Source organism: Globicephala melas, chromosome 4 (assembly GCF_963455315.2).
Source record: "Globicephala melas chromosome 4, mGloMel1.2, whole genome shotgun sequence".
Lineage (NCBI taxonomy): Eukaryota > Metazoa > Chordata > Mammalia > Artiodactyla > Delphinidae > Globicephala > Globicephala melas.
In genome coordinates this window covers 113,323,983-113,341,858 of record NC_083317.1, presented here as the reverse complement: position 1 = coordinate 113,341,858, position 17,876 = coordinate 113,323,983, and the positions used below count along the sequence as shown (strand labels likewise).

The window sequence follows — 17,876 nt, the reverse complement described above, 5'->3', positions numbered from 1 at the left end:
AGCCTGCGCACTGCAACGAAGAGTAGCCCCTGCTCGCCGCAACTAGAGAAAGCCCATGTGCAGCAACGAAGACCCAACACAGCCAAAAATAAATACATTTATTAAAAAAAAAAAAAAAGACACATAACAAGGACCAAGCGCGCCAAAAGTATTCAGGCACGGTCAGAACACAGGGTATGAGCTGAGCTTGGAGAGAGCAGGAAAATAAAAGGAGGTGAGAACTGAAAGGTTATATATAATAACACACAGGAATGCCGACTTCTGCCACTTTCTGACAGCAGGAAGAGAGGGAAGTGGCCTTGACGAAAGATACTGACAAATTTGGTCTGCTGTAATGACTTATTTCAGAGTTTTAACTTGAATTGGAAATGTACTACTGAACTTGGCCAGTTGTGAGAAACATGTGTATAATCATTTTGTGTCACTTATTCATTTGACTCTTCAAATCACTGTAAGCAGCAGCTTCATTTATGATTTTTTTTGTTTTTGCTTGAGATTTGTTTATTATTTGTGAGGTTTCAAAACACTTTGGGGAGACAATGAAAAGGCTTTCATTCATTTTGATAACTTCCTCATTTGTAAAATGGGAACAATAATAATGCTTATCTCAAAGAGTATTTGTAATACTTAAATGACTTAAAATATATAAAGTGCTTAGGGCAGTTCTTAATGTAATAATTGTTAGCCTTTATCATCATGATAATCATTTGCTGCTCTCATGAAGAGAAACATAATGTAACTTTATTGAAGCAATTTTACACTAGGTTCAAAACACTGCTGTAGATGTGTTTACATTTTGCTGGAGAGACACTGCCGTTTTGCATTGTGAAGGCGTTGCTTGATAATGATGATTGATATCATTTCTTGCGTGTTTTTTTAAACAGAGTATAAATGAGGACCACTCAATTAACTGTGTCAAGCCCACTGTTTAAGAACAATGCGAGGGCCAGAATATACCAGGCAGATACTGCATAAAAGTGAAAAGAGAAATCTCAACAGAAACAGTGCTCTCTAGGATGAATAGAGCATGTTTTCCTGGCAGCTGGGTCCTGACGTTTTAATCCATTCGGCGAGCCCACCGCAGTGGCCCAGACTCTGTCTGTGGCTCTAGCCCTGCTCCCCAAGATTCTAGGCTCCTTGTGGCCTGTGGTTCTGCAACTCAGCTGGTCGGGAGGGCAGGAAGGAAGGGTGGACCCGCTTGACATTTCCTGTCTTGCTGTGAGTCACTGATACCAAGTACTTTTCTTGCACTTCTCTGCCTACTATCCGGAGAGCAGGAATGCGGCCACAGAAGTCAAACCGGAACCATCCTCTGCGTCATGATAACGGCTCTCACGCGGTAAACTAGTGTGGTCTGCACCGATATCAGGGGGCACCCCCTCCCTGTGCAGGCAAGGAACTGAAGGATGGGCTCGCCATTACATTATCCTTTGTGAGAAGAGGATGGTGACACTTAGGAGAAAGAAAATCCTCCTGTATCACTTTGGTGCAGTGGAAAGGAGTCTCATTTTGGAGAAGGAAGGCAAAATTTCCAGTTCTGACTCGGCTGGGAAAGATTGTAAGCCCGTCTCACACCTGCTTCCCTTCTGCTCCCTGCCTGCCTGCCTGCATTGCCAACAAACTGAAGTTGAATATGGGGTTTTAAGATTCCTGTAAGTAAATGCCTTAAAAATAAAAATTTTAAAGTAATTCTTGCTTGTGGAGTATAACGTGAACGGGATTAATCTTTGTAGGAAAAGTCTGTCGGGGGGCATGATGACAGTCGTACTACTTAACTGCTAAGCTTGCTGGGAGGATCAGTAATAATAATAATAATAGCTACTGAGCACTTGTCTTACATTGGATATTATACTTTATATACATTATTGCTATTCCTCACAACACCCCACAACAAGCACCCCATTCTACCAGCTGCCTTGAAATGGGATGATGTATACGATAGTGCTTTGAAAATATTAGTCATTAAATACAAGTATTTTTATATAAAGGTATAATTAACATTAGTAAAAATTCCAGGGGCAATATTTTACTTAGGTTACAAAGAGCATGAGCTATGGAGTTACACACAACTAGGTTCAAACACCATTTTACCCCATAGCTATTGCTAAGTCTCTCTGGGCCTCAATTTCCTCCTCTGCAAAATGGGTACAATAACAGCTACCTCTTATGATTATAGCAATCACAAGGACTATTTGTAAGAATTCCACATCTTTGTATTTGACACAATAGGTTCACCCCAAATATGGACTCCCCTTGCTTTTCCATTTTTCCTCAAGGTAATAGAAATAAGACAAAGATCTTTAGAATCATTAATTAGGTATTTGAAAATTTTTCAGAGTGCCTACAGCAGCAATACTGAGGAAGAGGAAGGACAAGTATAAGAAAGAGGAATAACAGAATAGTATAAATGAAAGAGTTTGCTGACCATGAGGAAAATAGTCTGATTGTTCTCATAAAGTGTATTTGGAAGTAACTTTGTATCAGAGACTTGAAAAAAAGTTGTGATGGAAGAGGAATTATTAAAAATGCATTTTATTTTCTTTAACACTGTCTGATCATAACAATATAACTTGATTCTAGGGTTCTGGTAGGGAAGTTGTTATGAATTCAGTTGTAGGAATGAATTTAAATTGCTAGTCATTGAGTAGCTGCCTCAGAAACCAGAAACCTGGCCTGTCATACTGAGTATTCACTGGAGGAGAGAGATTAAGCTGTATAGTGGTCACTGCTGTGCAGTAGAGAATTAGATGTTTTCAATATTTTACTTTGTTCACACAATTATACTTTTTATCCATGAGAGCTGGATCAGTTCTCAAGATGGTAACTATTTTATTAAACAAACAGCTCCTTTTCTCAATCTCTTGCTAACTTTACACTTCAGAGTAGAAAATAACAAGTCAGTATCTTTTCTATATCAGTGCAGGTTAGATTCAGTACACTTCATGATATTCTCTACTTTTCATGGACACTTTTATGAATGTGGAGTTTGTTAGTACACTTGAAAGACTGCTTGTGTTGAAAGAAAAACAGTCTTGAGAACTATCTCAGCAAACACACCGGCACCACCCTGTTATATGCCTGAAGCATCAGTTTTCTGTTCAGGCAAGCTTTGTAGAGATTTGAGCACCGTATCATTGTGTTAGCCCTAAATACTTAAGTACATAAGTAGCATTCTTTTCCACAATTTTGGAAACATAAAACACTGGGTTCTAATTATATCTGCACATCTAAAAATAAAGTATACTTTGCAAAGGAAAGACACAAAGACCAGAAGAAACATTCTTAAATAGTAACAAACTTTTTACTACAAGGTCTTCATTTTATTTCACAGTTATCTCCTAACAAAATTCTTACTCTCTTTGTACCTACAATCTCTCCTATGGAAATGGCTTCAGTTATGGGTGGTAAATACAAAACTATCTGACAAATTGAGTGTATGACCCTGATAATTATCTTGTATATTATGGTGTCAGGTACTGAGTTGCATTTTCCTACAGTAGTTGATAGTTACTGAGTACATATTTGATAAAGAGTTTAAAAGGTATTATCCAGAAAAATGAGTCCACGTCTTTAAAAAGGATAGAGGGGGATAAAAGGAAATGAGTGAAACGTAGTGTAGCTTTTAGAAGCAGTTTATAAGATCTTTGTGTGAGCCACATTTAACTAATGGCAGCAGTGTTGGTTGTAGCTTTCATTATTCATGGATATCCTGAGGACATAACATAAAAGTATTTTTTTTAAGTATTTTAATGCTACTAATATTGCTAAGCTTAACATTAGTTTCTCAATCATGAAAGGGGATTTTCTACTTGTTTAGTTCCTTATTCTTACACTAAATATAAGCTGTGATTTTTTTTTTTCATATTTTGGTTATTTGATATCCCTATCCACACAATACAGGATCCACATCTAAGGAACAGAAGTTTGCTAGTGAGTCACATGGAAAAGAAACTTGAGTGTTTTTCAAGGCGAAGGAATTTTACAGTAATAATGTAAAATAGGCAAACTCAACCTTGCCTCATCTCTGAGTTTTTCTTTCCTCCCTTCCCCTTAATCTTCCATATGTTACATAAACTAAATTTAGAGAGGTTTTTCATTTTCAAAATAATTATGTTTAACACAGGAAGCAAAATAGGTCAATTTTGAAAAGTGACTTTTTCTTCTTCTACTGGTTTTCATTATAAAATTAGAAATACACCCTTACAGTTCCCAAATCCACACAGTTGAAACTTTTACTGAAGGAGTTAAGGTGGAAGTAAGGCTTAGGCCATAAAAGACCCCGTAGTTCTTAGAGAATTGGAGTTCTTACTTAGATCCTGAATTTGGAATTTCCCTTCTACTATTAACCTTCTACTTCTTTTACTATTTAACCCAAAAGTCCATCTCCCCTGTCAGAGTGAGGCCTCATTCCTCCCACGAATGTTCCAGCTTGGTGCTTGGCTTTCTGACTGCATAGGTACAGTCTTGGTCCAAATCAGCCTCTCCAGCCTTCTGTGACAGAGCCACATGGCGGTGCAGTGGTTCTCAAACTTTAATGTGCATCAGAACCACCTGGAGAACTTGTTACAACACAGCTTACTGGGCATCACCCCTGGAGTTTCCGATTCATTGGTCTGGGGCGGTGACTAAGAGGTAGCATTTCTAACAAGTTCTCACATGATGCTGATGCTGCCAGTTGGAAACCACCAGTGTGATGCAAAGTGCCCCAGACCGAAAGCTGAGAAATCTTGCCTTCATCTAGTTTCATAATTTCCCTCCACAAATACACTAATGTGTGACCTCTGGGCCTTATATTTTTTTGTTGTTTTTAAAACAAAAAAAGTTTGAGCCGGTAAACTCTTGCTCAGAATTTCCCAGTAACAGTATTTTGTTATCTTGATTATTTAGTCTTCTAATGTTTGTCACCCTCTTTTTATATAGCAAATTCCCACTCTTTAGCAAGCCTTTCTGCTTGCTGAAGCATCGTTTAATTTATTGCTTATGAAATAGTTTAAACTGACCCATGGGCTCTAAGTGAGCTGTTTTCCATCTCCAGTTGCCTCCTTCACCCAGAAAAACTATGCAAAAGCTCTATAGCATCTTCTTCTGGAACCAGATGGCTCTCACACAACCATGAATAAAGTTAACACGTAAAAACCTATCATTTTTGTGGTAGTACCAAACTGATTTTTACCTCCAGTTAGTCAATCACTTTTAGCAGAGGGAAAGCAGATGACAAGATTGGGATCCTCGTGAAAAACAGACAACGTCCAGAAGATACTTAAGGCTGTCCTAGCTCCAAGCTGGGGAAAGATCATTTCCCTGGGGCTTAATTCCATTTTATACTTCTCCTTCTAACTTCATTTCTCAGTTTATTACTCATTACTGATAATTCTGCGTTTGACTCTGGTTGGTCAAGATTTTGAAATGGCAAACCATGTATTATTTTCATTTAAATTTGCTTCAGGGTTAAAGGAGTCTGAAGATCACTGTTTTTTGACAGGAGAATCATCTAGGTGTACATTCCAACAGATATGGAATTCCTTTCCTTTATTATCCACATCCGCTTTATGTAATCCAACCTTCTCCTAGCACTGAGAGACAACCATCTACCCATAATTTGCAAATTTCTATTCTGCTGAATACCGTCCTGCCTGGTTTTCGTAAGAATATTCCTACTGTTATTCTCTTGAGCATTAAAAGCAAGTATAAGCCAAGAGACATACTATGCATATATTAATTAGAAAAAAACAAAAACCAAGTCTAATAACACAGGACAGCTCCTTGCTAAGGGGCACTGCCACCATCAACACCCTCATTCCCAAAGCTTCACCTGTTATCTCGTAGTCCTCCATCTGGTTCTTATTTACCTACCTTTCAATAGTATTTCCAGCTCCTGGGGGCAGGAATCCTGTAATACATCTTTTGCATCCTTCCTAGTGTTTAATGGAGTACTGAGCATCACATGGATATCCAATAAGCAATTGCTGAGTCATGCTGAATTGAATTAAAAATTCCCATATTCCTGTTGCTAATGAAGGAAGCAACTGAACCTACCCCTGCTCTCCACAGTCTGAGAATTATCATCAAAAGTAAGGATTATCAGATAAATGAAGATTACCAGGAAGGAAAAGCCAAAGACCAATGAAAAATAGTGCAAAGAAGGGTTACAAGAAAGATAACTCCCCTTTAACCTAGTCGTCTCTCTGCTGCAAAAAGGGAATGTTTGGTAAATGTTTGGTGAAAGTTATAGCCCACATGGTCTATTGTGATTGTCACATGTACCAGCAGCATAGAGCAAAACAACTTTTTTTTAGGCCTGAATTTCTAATAAAAAAGTTTAGTGTTTATTTCTTTGATCCTATGATTAGTAAGCTTGTGTATAAATAATGAAAAGTGCTTCTCCAAGTCCATGACTAATTCCTAAATATTAATTCAGTGCTCAGACACTAGTTTTTACTGCACATTTTCCTCCCTAATGTAAACCTCGTGAGTGTCATGTGCAGGAAGTAGGACAGAGAACAGAGGTCTTCTGTTAACTTTAGTGCTATTACATGGACTTCCTTGAGGACTGTGTGTTGGGTTCCATGTTCTACAACCGTGAATAGTCATCTTTACCATGCCTTGGCAAGCTGCTGGTTTTTAAAATCTACTTTTGAATCTCTTGCTTTTTAGAGTTGTATTATAAAATCTGTCACTTTATACATTTTTTTTCCCCAGTGTCTAGTGGAGTCATGAGCATCTTGTGGGTTTCCAATTAACAATTTAATCATGTTGAACTGAATTTAAAAAATTTAAAAGGAATTTAAAAATACTATTCTTTGTTTCCAGGATGAAAGTTTTGCATGGCATCTATGGTATAATCGAACAATTATTACAAACTAAATTATTACAAGCTAAATATCATAAAATATTGAAAAAATATTGTAACCAAAAATTGTCATTGCATACAAACACAGACACACCTTTGCCATTTCCTATAACATATTTGTCTTATAGTTTTTATATAAAGATTTTATGTAAAAGCATTAACCACATTTTTTGAAAAGTATTTGGAATTCTTTGTTGTGTACAAATACTAAGGTAGGACCACATGGGACCCACTGTTTTGGCTTTTGAAAAAGTAAACTCAATTTTTCCAGTAAATCTATGGACATTACATGGTATGTACATATGTTGGCTCGATAGATAACTTTACTTGTAGGGTTGGTCCAGTAACAAATCAAAGTCTTAAAAAAAAAAATTAATGTCTTGGCACCACCCCACCTCAACTTTAAGGAATTCTCTGTAATAATGAATTTTCACCCTTTATAATAAAGATTTTCTTCTCATGCAGATGGTGGTATTTTGAATGAACACAAGTGTATATAAAAGATCAATAGGAAATAAAGTTATACCCATATGAAAGGTGCTTTTCTCTAAATAACAAAAACTGGACTATAAAATAAAGATGATGGTTTTAGTTTTCTAAGTTCTCCCTCTTGTAATTTCATTGGCCCTTGTTTGGCAAAATGAAAATTGAAAATTAGCCTTCGTTGTTTTATTATGCATACATATATCTTGCAATCCACTTGATAGGCCACCATTGTCACTGGCAAAGCTAGAACATTTCATCAGACTGTTGTTGTGACTAGAAGTTTGGGATTGTTTAGCAAAACTAGAAGTTTGGGATTGTTTAGCAAAACTGAGCTGGGATCAGGCCTGTTTTGCTGTGCTCACAGACCTGATTAACTGCCACTTTTCATATACAGTAGAACCTAAAGCAGTGGTTTCCAAAGCATGGCCTGAGAATCATCTAAGAAGCTTGTAATTATGCATATACCCAGGCCCCACATGGACCAACAGAATCAGAACCTCTGGGTGCAGGGCCTGGAGATTTACATTTACACAAGTGTCCCACGTGATCATTACGCTCACCAAATTTGAAAGCCAGTAACTGCAGGCTCACACTTAATAATTAAAAAATATACAACTCATCTTTTGGTTAAAAAAAAAAAAAAAGATTAGTTTGGTAAAATTTATCTTTCGGTTTTATATTTGCTTTGCCTCTCCATTCAGTGTGCTTCCGTTATTTTCTGCTCCCCTTTTCTCTCTCCTCTTACTAAAGTAAGTCTCAGAATTTTAGAACTACGTGCGATTAGAATCCTTTGGTTACAAGCAGCAGAATCTAATTCTGAATGAGTTAAGCTAAAATAAAATTTATTCCAATTTATGGAGTAGCTCATAAGTCAAAAAGAAATCTGAAGGCCCAGTGTTAAGAAAAAGTATTTATGAGTTAGAGTAGAGTAAGAAGGACCTACCGTCTTCACTTCCTGTGTCATTTTATTCACATTACATTTAAAAAGTATAGGCTTTGTCTACCATGGTCCTGTTCCCATATCTTGGCCAGGAGAGGGAGTGTAGCTTAGGAGTGCTTTCCATAACTGTATCTAGTGACTGAGGGGTAGATCTCTAAAGCAAAATAGTAGTACCTTTACAAGAAGACTGAAGAAAGATTTCCATGTGGTCAAAAATGATAGATTCACCATGATGCAGAAAACTTTAGAATACTGAATGTGAAGTCGTCATTTTAACCATAAGTCACCTAATTTCTGAGAGTTAGTTAACATATACTTATTACACAACTAGTACTCTGAGTCAGGTGCTATATTAGGTGTTAGGGAAATAATAACAAAGTTACTAGAGGTCAGGGCAACAAATTAAGGCAAATAGTAGGTGGGCTAGTTTAGATTGAATATGTTTATAATAGGAAGTCTCTAATCAGGACTAAGGGAAGAGCCTGTTTATGTAAATAAAAGTCTGAATCAGAGGCCTTTTCAATGGACTGCTGTTTCCATTAACTAAGGAAGGCAGGTAAACACTGTTTGCCTGCTGGGTGTTCTTACCGGGACTTGAGGAATAGATACCCCGGCTTGCAATTTGTATAGTAGTGAATTAAATAATTATTGAATGAATAAAATGACCTGATTACAAGTTTTTCTCTCAGTTAAGTAGGATAGTAGTCTTTCTGAAATTATTTTGTGTTATATTACGTTACATTATTTATTTGAACAGACCCCATCGTTTCAACCAACTTTTATTGAGCACCTAATGTGTGCTAGCTACTGGGGATACAGATTGTTCCTGCACTCAGGGAGTTCACATTCACTTTCAGGGAGTGCCTTTATTCAGCAATAAAGCAAACTTTAGCCTGGTTGTATATTAACTTATCACAAGTTCAATGATTTGCCCTCTTAACTTGTTTTTGCAACAGGTGGTCCTGCCAGCAATGCTCCAGTCCCCAGTCACTCCACTAATCAATACAGATTCATCCTTCATGTTTGACGTAAAAAGACCCTCTGGGTCGAGTTTTCTTGCTTCCCCTAAAATTTAAGTCTCCTATGGCATTTTATGCCAATACTTCCATCCCATAATTGCTTACCTGCCTTGCTCCCCACTAGACCTTAACTTCTTCATCTTCCAGGAGCCTAGAGCCTCCGTAGACAATGTGTTAAGTTTCAACCACCATTTATACTCTGAGAAAGCTCAAAGCTATGTCTCCATTTCAGAAATATCTGTTAATTTCTGGATTTATACAGCCTACTGCACACACAGAATTTCCAAATCTGATCTCGCTGATCATTTCCTCATTTGTTTCCTCCTCTTGGAATCCTCAATTTGGGTGAAGGGAACTGCCTTCTATCTAGTTTTTCAAGACAGAAACCTGGAATCTCCTCTGCCTCTTCCATCTCCTCCTCCTTCCACATGAATTCAGAATTCCTCACCTTAATATATTTCTACACCACCCACTCTACTGTATCCCCCCTGTCACCACCTTTGTTCAAGCAAGCATGATTTTTGGTTTGTTTTTAACGTTTTTATTGGAGTATAATTGCTTTACAATGGTGTGTTTCTGCTTTAGTGAATCAGTTATACATATACATATATCCCCATATCTCTTCCCTCTTGCGTCTCCCTCCCTCCCACCCTCCCTATCCCACCCTTCTAGCTGGTCACAAAGCAAAGAGCTGATCTCCCTGTGCTATGCGGCTGCTTCCCACTAGCTATCTATTTTACATTTGGTAGTGTATATATGTCCATGCCACTCTCTCACTTTGTCCCAGCTTACCCTTCCCCCGCCCCATGTCCTCAAGTCCATTCTCTAGTAGGTCTGCATCTTTATTCCTGTCTTGCCCCTAGGTTCTTCATGACCTTTTTTTCTTTTTTTTAGATTCCATATATATGTGTTCGCATATAGTATTTGTTTTTCTCTTTCTGACTTACTTCACTCTGTATGACAGACTCTAGGTCCATCCACCTCACTACAAATAACTCAATTTCGCTTCTTTTTATGGCTGAGTAATATTCGATTGTATATATTTGCCACATCTTCTTTATCCATTCATCCGATGATGGACACTTAGGTTGTTTCCATCTCTGGGCTATTGTAAATAGAGCTGCAATGAACATTTTGGTACATGACTCTTCTTGAATTATGGTTTTCTCAGGGTATATGCCCAGTAGTGGGATTGCTGGGTCGTATGGTAATTCTATTTGTAGTTTTTTAAGGAGCCTCCATACTGTTCTCCATAGTGGCTGTATCAATTTACATTCCCACCAACAGTGCAAGAGGGTTCCCTTTTCTCCACACCCTCTCCAGCATTTATTGTTTGTAGATTTTTTGATGATGGCCATTCTGACTGGTGTGACATGATATCGCATTGTAGTATTGTTTCGCATTTCTCTAATGATTAATGATGTTGAGCATTCGTTCATGTGTTTCTTGGCAATCTGTATCTCTTCTTTGGAGAAATGTGTATTTAGGTCTTCTGCCCATTTTTGGATTGGGTTGTTTGTTTTTTTGATACTGAGCTGCATGAGCTGCTTGTAAATTTTGGAGATTAATCCTTTATCAGTTGTGTCATTTGCAAATATTTTCTCCCATTCTGAGGGTTATCTTTTCATCTTGTTTATGGTTTCCTTTGCTGTGCAAAAGCTTTTAAGTTTCATTAGGACCCATTTGTTTATTTTTATTTCCATTTCTCTAGGAGGTGGGTCAAAAAGGATCTTGCTGTGAAATATGTTACAGAGTGTTCTGCCTATGTTTTCCTCTAACATTTTGATAGTGTCTGGCCTTACATTTAGGTCTTTAATCCATTTTGAGGTTTTTTTTCTGTATGCTGTTACGGAGTGTTCTAATTTCATTCTTTTACATGTAGCTTTCCAGTTTTCCCAGCACCGCTTATTGAAGAGGCTGTCTTTTCCCCATTGTATATTCTTGCCTCCTTTATCAAAGATAGGGTGACCATATGTGCATGGGTTTATCTCTGGGCTTTCTGTCCTGTTCCATTGATCTATCTTTGTGTTTTTGTGCCAGTACCATACTGCCTTGATTACTGTAGCTTTGTAGTATAGTCTGAAGTCAGGGAGCCTGATTCCTCCAGCTCCATTTTTCTTTCTCAAGATTGCTTTGGCTATTCGGGGTCTTTTGTGTTTCCATATAAATTGTGAAATTTTTTGTTCTAGTTCTGTGAAAAATGCTGGTGGTAGTTTGATAGGGATTGCATTGAATCTGTAGATTGCTTTGGGTAGTAGAGTCATTTTCACAATGTTGATTCTTCCAATCCCAAGATCATGGTATATCTCTCCATCTATTTGTGTCATCTTTAATTTCTTTCATCAGTGTCTTATAATTTTCTGCATACAAGTCTTTTGTCTCCTTAGGTAGGTTTATTCCTCGGTATTTTATTCTTTTTGTTGCAATGGTAAATGGGAGTGTTTTCTTAATTTCACTTTCAGATTTTTCATCATCAGTGTATAAGAATGCAAGAGACTTCTGTGCCTTAATTTTGTATCCTGCTACTTTACTAAATTCATTGATTAGCTCTAGTAGTTTTCTGGTAGCATCTTTAGGATTCTCTATGTATACTTTCATGTCATCTGCAAATGGTGACTCCTTTACTTCTTCTTTTCTGATTTGGATTCCTTTCATTTCTTTTTCTTTGATTGCTGTGGCTAAAACTTCCAAAATTATGTTGAACAATAGTGGTGAGAGTGGGCAACCTTGTCTTAGTCCTGATCTTAGTGGAAATGGTTTCAGTTTTTCACCATTGAGGATGATGTTGGCTGTGGGTTTGTCATATATAGCCTTTATTATGTTGAGGTAAGTTCCCTCTTGCCTACTTTCTGGAGGGTTTTTATCATAAATGGGTGTTGAATTTTGTTGAAAGCTTTCTCTGCACCTATTGAGATGATCATATGGTTTTTCTCCTTCAATTTGTTAATATGGTTATCACATTGATTGATTTGCATATATTGAAAAATCCTTGCATTCCTGGGATAAACCCCACTTGATCATGGTGTATGATCCTTTTTGTGTGCTGTTGAATTCTCTTTACTAGTATTTTGTTGAGGATTTTTGCATCTATGTTCATCAGTGATACTGGCCTGTAATTTTCCTTTTTTGTGACATCTTTTTCTGGTTTTGGTATCAGGGTGATGGTGGCCTTGTAGAATGAGTTTGGGAGTGTTCCTCCCTCTGCTATATTTTCGAAGAGTTTGAGAAGGATAGGTGTTAGCTCTTCTCTAAGTGTTTGATAAAATTCGCCTGTGAAGCCATCTGGTCCTGGGCTTTTGTTTGTTGGAAGTATTTTAATCACAATTTCAATTTCAGTGCTTGTGATTGGTCTGTTCATATTTTCTATTTCTTCCTGGTTCAGACTCGGAAGATTGTGTATTTCTAAGAATTTGTCCATTTCTTCCAGGTTGTCCATTTTATTGGCATATAGGTGCTTGTAGCAATCTCTCATGATCCTTTGTATTTCTACAGTGTCAGTTGTTACTTACCCTTTTTCATTTGTAATTCTATTGATTTGAGTCTTCTCTCTTTTTTTCTTGATGAGTCTGGCTAATGGTTTATCAATATTGTTTATCTTCTCAAAGAACCAGCTTTCAGTTTTATTGATCTTTGCTATTGTTTCCTTCATTTCTTTTTCATTTATTTCTGATCTGATCTTTATGATTTATTTCCTTCTGCTAACTTTGTGGGTTTTTTTCCTTCTTTGTCTAATTGCTTTAGGTGTAAGGTTAGGTTGTTTATTTGAGATGTGTCCTGTTTCTTAAGGTAGGATTGTATTGCTATAAACTTCCCTCTTAGAATTGCTTTTGCTGCATCCCTAGGTTTTGGGTCGTTGTGTTTTCATTGTCATTTATTTCTAGGTATTTTTTGATTTCCTCTTGGATTTCTTCAGTGATCTCTTGGTTATTTAGTAGTGCATTGTTTAGCCTCCGTGTGTTTGTATTTTTTACAGATTTCTTTCCTGTAATTCATATCTAGTCTCATAGCGTTGTGGTCAGAAAAGATACTTGATACAATTCCAATTTTCTTAAATTTACCAAGGCTTGATTTGTGACCCAAGATATGATCTATCCTGGAGAATTTTCCATGAGCACTTGCGAAAAAAGTGTATTCTGTTGTTTTTGGATGGAATGTCCTGTAAATATCAATTAAGTCCATCTTGTTTAATGTATCATTTAATGCTTGTGTTTCCTTATTTATTTTCATTTTGGATGATCTGTCCATTGGTGAAAGTGGGGTGTTAAAGTCGCCTACTATGATTGTGTTACTGTTGATTTCCCCTTTAATGGCTGTTAGCATTTGCGTTATGTATTGAAGTGCTCCTATGTTGGGTACATAAATATTTACAATTGTTATATCTTCTTCTTGGATTGATCCCTTGATCATTATGTAGTGTCCTTCTTTGTCTCTTGTAATAGTCTGTTTTAAAGTCTATTTTGTCTGATTGAGAATTGCTTCTCCAGCTTTTTTTTTTTTTTTTTTTTTTTTTGCGTTACGTGGGCCTCTCACTGTGTGGCCTCTTCCGTTGCAGAGTACAGGCTCCAGACACGCAGGCTTATTGGCCATGGCTCACAGGCACATCCTCCAGATGCGCAGGCTCAGCGGCTATGGCTCCCAGGCCCAGCTGATCCACGGCATGTGGGATCTTCCCCGACCGGGGCACGAACCCGTGTCCCCTGCATCGGCAGTCGGACTCTCAACCACTGCGCCACCAGGGAAGCCCTCCAGCTTTCTTTTGATTTCCAGTTGCATCGAATATCTTTTTCCATCCCCTCACTTTCAGTCTTTTTGTGTTCCTAGGTCTGATGTGGATCTCTTGTAGATAGCATATGTGTTGTTTTTGTATCCATTCATCCAGTGTGTTTCTTTTGGTTGGAACATTTAATCCATTTACATTTAAAGTAATTATTGACATGTATATTCCTACTACCATTTTCTTAATTGTTTTGGGCTTGTTATTGTAGGTCTTTTCCTTCTCTTGTGTATCCTGCCTAGAGAAGTTCCTTCTGCATTTGTTGTAAACCTGGTTTGGTGGGGCTGAATTCTCTTCGCTTTGCTTGCCTCTAAATGTTTTAATTTCTCTCTTGAATCTGAATGTGTTTCTTGCTGACTACAGTAATCTTGGTTGTAGGTTTTTCCCTTTCTTCACTTTAAATATACCCTGCCACTCCCTTCCGGCTTGCAGAGTTTCTGCTGAAAGATCAGATGTTAGCCTTATGGGGATTCCCTTGTATGTTTTTTGTTGCTTTTCCCTTGCTGCTTTTAATATTTTTTCTTTGTATTTAAGTTTTGATAGTTTGATCAGTATGTGTCTTGGCGTGTTTCTCCTTGGATTTATCCTGTATGGGACTCTCTGTGCTTCCTGGACTTGATTAACTATTTCCTTACCTATATTAGGGAAATTTTCATCTATAATCCCTTCAAATATTTTCTCAGTCCCTTTCTCTTCTTTTTCTGGGACCCCTATAATTCGAATTTTGGTGCATTTCATATTGTCCCAGAGGTCTCTGAGACTGTCCTCAATTCTTTTCATTCTTTTTTCTTTATTCTGCTCTGAAGTAATTATTTCCACTATTTTATCTTCCAGGTCACTTATCCGTTCTTCTGTCTCAGTTATTCTGCTATTGATCCCTTCTAGAGAATTTTTAATTTCATTTATTGTGTTGTTCATGATTGTTTGTTTGCTCTTTAGTTCTTCTAGGTCCTTGTTAAACGTTTCTTTTATTTTCTCCATTGTTTCCAAGATTTTGGATCATCTTTACTAGCATTATTCTGAATTCTTTTTCAGGTAGACTGCCTATTTCCTCTTCATTTGTTAGGTTTGGTGGGTTTTTATCTTCTTCCTTCATCTGCTGTATGTTTCTGTGTCTTCTCATTTTGCTTAAATTTCTGTGTTTGGGTTCTCCTTTTTGCAGGCTGCAGGTTCGTAGTTCCTGTTGTTTTTGGTGTCTGCCCCGAGAGGCTAAGGTTGGTTCAGTGGGTTTTGTGGGCTTCCTGGTGGAGGGGACTAGTGCCTGTGTTCTGGTGGATGAGGCTGGATCTTGTGTTTCTGGTGCGCAGGTCCACGTCTGGTGGTGTGTTTTGGGGTGTCTGTGACCTTGTTATGATTTTAGGCAGCCTCTCTGCTAATGGGTGGGGTTGTGTTCCTGTCTTGCTAGTTGTTTGGCATAGGATGTACAGCTTGTAGCTTGCTGGTCCTTGAGTGGAACTGGGTCTTGGCGTTGAGATGGACATCTCTGGGAGATTTTCGCCGTTTGATATTAAGTGGAGCTTGGAGGTCTCTGGTGTACCAATGTCCTGAACTTGGCTCTCCCATCTCCGAGGCACAGCCCTGACACCTGTCTGGAGCACCAAGAGCCTGTCATCCACACAGCTCAGAATAAAATGGAGGAAAAAAGAAAGAAAGAAAGAAAGTAAGGAATGGAGGAAGGGAGGGAGGGAGGGAGGGAGGGAGGGAGGGAGGAAGGAAGGGATAAAGTAAAATTAAATTTAAAATTTAGTAAAATAAAAAACAAAATATAATTATTAAAAAAATTTTTAAGTAATTAAAAAAAAAGAAAGAACAACCAAACCAAAAAACAAATCCACCAATGATAACAAGTGCTGAAAACCATACTAATAAAACAAACAAAAAACAGATAGATAGAACCCTAGGACAAATGGTAAAAGCAAAGTTGTATAGACGAAATCACACACAGAAGCATACACATACACACTCAGAAAAAGAGAAAAAAGGGAAAAAACTATATATATATCATTGCTCCCAAAGTCCACCTCCTCAATTTGGGATGATTCATTGTCTATTCAGTTATTCCACAGATGCAGGTACATTAAGTTGATTGTAGAGATTTAATCCACTGCTTCTGAGGCTGCTGGGAGAGATTTCCCTTTCTCTTCTTTGTTCTCACAGCTCCCAGGGTTCAGCTTTGGATTTGGCCCCGCCTCTATGTGTAGGTCGCCTGAAAGCGTCTGTTCTTTGCTCAGACTGGACGGGGTTAAAGGAGCAGCTGATTCAGGGGCTCTGGCTCACTCAGGCCGGGGGGAGGGAGCGGTATGGATGCGGGGCGAGCCTGCGGCGGCAGAGGCTGGCATGACGTTGCAGCAGCCTGAGGCACTCTGTGTGTTCTTCCGGGGAAGTTGTCCCTGGATCATGGGACCCTGGCAGTGGCGGGCTGCACAGGCTCCCAGGAGGGAGGTGTGGATAGTGACCTGTGCTCACACACAGGCTTCTTGGTGGTGGCAGCAGCGGCCTTAGCGTCTCATGCCCGTCTCTGGAGTCCGCGCTAATAGCCGCGGCTCTCACCCGTCTCTAGAGCTCCTTTAAGCAGCGCTCTTAATCCCCTCTCCTCACGCACCAGGAAACAAAGAGGGAAGAAGAAGTCTCTTGCCTTTTCAGCAGTTCCAGACTTTTTCCTGGACTCCCTCCCGTCTAGCTGTGGCGCACTAGCCCCCTCCAGGCTCTGTTCACACCATCAACCCCAGTCCTCTCCCTGCGCTCCGCTCCGACCGAAGCCCGAGCCTCAGCTCCCAGCCCCGCCCGCCCCGGAGGGTGAGCAGACAAGCCTCTCGGGCTGGTGAGTGCTGGTCGGCACCGATCCTCTGTGCGGGAATCTCTCCGTTTTGCCCTCCACACCCCTGTTGCTGCGCTCTCCTCTGCGGCTCTGAAGCTTTCCCCCTCTGCCACCCGCAGTCTCCGCCCGCGAAGGGGCTTCCTAGTGTGTGGAAACCTTTCCTCCTTCACAGTTCCCTCCCACTGGTGCAGGTCCCGTCCCTATTCTTTTGTCTCTGGTTTTTTTTTGTTTTCTTTTGCCCTACCCAGGTACGTGGGGAGTTTTTTGCCTTTTGGGAGGTCTGAGGTCTTCTGCCAACGTTCAGTGGTTGTTTTGTAGAAGTTGTTCCACATGTAGATGTATTTCTAGTGTATCTGTGGGGAGGAAGGTGATCTCCGCATTTTACTCTTCCGCTATCTTGAAGCTTCTCCAAGCCAGCATAATTTTTGTGAGGAGAACTGCAGTAGCTTCTAAATTAGCCTAGCCCCTTCTGGTCCATTTTCCAAAGAGTTAGCAGAAGACGACTTTATAAACCAAAACTTATTTCCCTTACCTCTTTTAAAAAACGTTTCAAAAGCTCTTGTAATGTTAAGGAGAAAGTTCAAGTTCACAGGCACTATATGAAAACCTCTTCATTGTCCATCCTTGCCCATCAGTCTAATTTCTAGGTCTGCCAAACCCAGCAAGTAGTGTTTGAGATCCCACCCCGCCACCCTATCCCAAGACCTTACCATTTTAGTGAGAGTGACTTCCAGCTGCCTGATGTCTTTCTCCTCTAGCTGTCCTCAACCAACAAATATCAAAAACTGATGCACGAATGAGTAATCCAACTTCCTTCCTCTTGTTAGATAACTCTAAGGCCTGTGTCCTATATCACTCCCAGAATTCCCCAATGTAACTGATTTCCATTCATCTGTATTTACCACAGTGGTAACAGACTTGATAAAGTAACCTTTGTGGCTGTCTCTCCTTTCCCAGCTTACTTTCCCACGGTCCACCCAGTGTCTCCT

The 17,876-nt window shown here is 39.1% G+C and overlaps 1 long non-coding RNA gene across 1 annotated transcript in view; it reads left to right on the top strand.

The window, feature by feature from the left end:
- The first annotated feature begins 1,269 nt into the window (after positions 1 to 1,269).
- LOC132597207 (uncharacterized) overlaps positions 1,270 to 17,876 on the top strand; it is a 37,969-nt gene continuing 21,362 nt past the window's right edge. The window contains exon 1 of the long non-coding RNA XR_009563623.2: positions 1,270 to 1,652. This is a non-coding gene — a long non-coding RNA (uncharacterized lncRNA). The remainder of the gene's footprint in view (positions 1,653 to 17,876) is intronic.